The sequence below is a fragment of the Mus pahari genome, chromosome 3 (assembly GCF_900095145.1).
Source record: "Mus pahari chromosome 3, PAHARI_EIJ_v1.1, whole genome shotgun sequence".
Classification (NCBI taxonomy): domain Eukaryota; kingdom Metazoa; phylum Chordata; class Mammalia; order Rodentia; family Muridae; genus Mus; species Mus pahari.
Window position 1 is genome coordinate 33,294,190 of NC_034592.1, and position 1,205 is coordinate 33,295,394.

Consider the following 1,205-nt stretch of genomic DNA (forward strand, 5'->3'; position numbering starts at 1 on the left):
TCCTCGTGATTGTCAAACTGACCTTTCTATCTGTAAATCTTCACATCTGCAGTACTTTCTTTTTTATGTTCTCCTCTCTGTCTTTTCTTTTTTTTCCACTGCTGAACTCTCTGTCTTTTCATACAGTGGATTTTCAATTAAAATTTACAGAAACTGTATTACAATGTACATGTAAAGCTTTTCTATGAAATAAATCCTGTTGAAAACAGCTATTGGGCATTTCTCATGTGACTTTAGTCTAAGCAACAAATTGTGCTTCATGGCAGGATAGTGTAAGCAAGGTTGGGGGAATCATCATCTTAGTATATTTATGTTTTAATAGCCACATATTTAGAAAGAGTTAATATTACAGTTATACATAGAGGAGTATGAAGTTGAGATAAAATTTTTGGAAATTATTTTGGTGAATAGAATAAGGGAGGAAAATGAAGTTGATATCAGAGTAGGCTATTTTTTTTACATGACATAAATAAATATATTCCAATGGTATAAAGCCCCAAGCAAATTGTTACTAAGAAAATAGATAAAATAAATACAATCCTGAACAAAATTGCCAGCATGATACAATGAAAAGAAGTGTTTATTGAATCATATAATAATTTAAAAAAACAACAGAGAAGAAACTTTGAATGAAAGGTTAATTTAGATGGATCTGCTGATTTTGAATCAATTTTCAACAGTAGAGTACCTGCGCAAAGAAGCAGTTGTGCAGTTGTGGCTACTGTGTCTCAAGTGCAACAGTTGGTGGCACAGAGAACAGATAGGCTTAGTGTTCTGACCTATGAACTTCTGAATGATTAGTAGCCTAAAACTCTCTGAAATTTAAAGCAAACTTGAGACCACAACAAGTATGGCCACAAATAGGCATCTAAGGTCTCCAAGGATGAGTAGCAACCCAGAGACAAGAAGAACCCCACCTAGAATTAAGGGTCTCAGTGGGAGTAAGCCTGAGACAGAAAACCCTCCAGGCAGTCACTTGCACAGGCATGGCAAGTACAGAGCCCAAGATGACTATCAGTCTGACACCATAGGGCCCAGAAAGGAAGGAAGCCTGAGATGACCACCAGTCCAGTGCCATATTGGCCTTGGGGGCACACCTTGCTGAAGATGAACATTACTCTACACCATAGAACATGAGGGGACTATAGCATGACTGAGACCACACTTGAGCTGACTCTAGACTTTCAGAGACCCCAAGTGCTACG

General features: G+C 37.7%; 1 non-coding gene across 1 annotated transcript; it reads left to right on the top strand.

Annotated features, from left to right (window-relative positions):
- The first annotated feature begins 687 nt into the window (after positions 1 to 687).
- On the top strand, positions 688 to 813 carry LOC115063747. Its single transcript, XR_003843622.1, has one exon. It is a non-coding gene; the product is annotated as a small nucleolar RNA SNORA17 (small nucleolar RNA).
- The last annotated feature ends 392 nt before the right edge of the window (positions 814 to 1,205 follow it).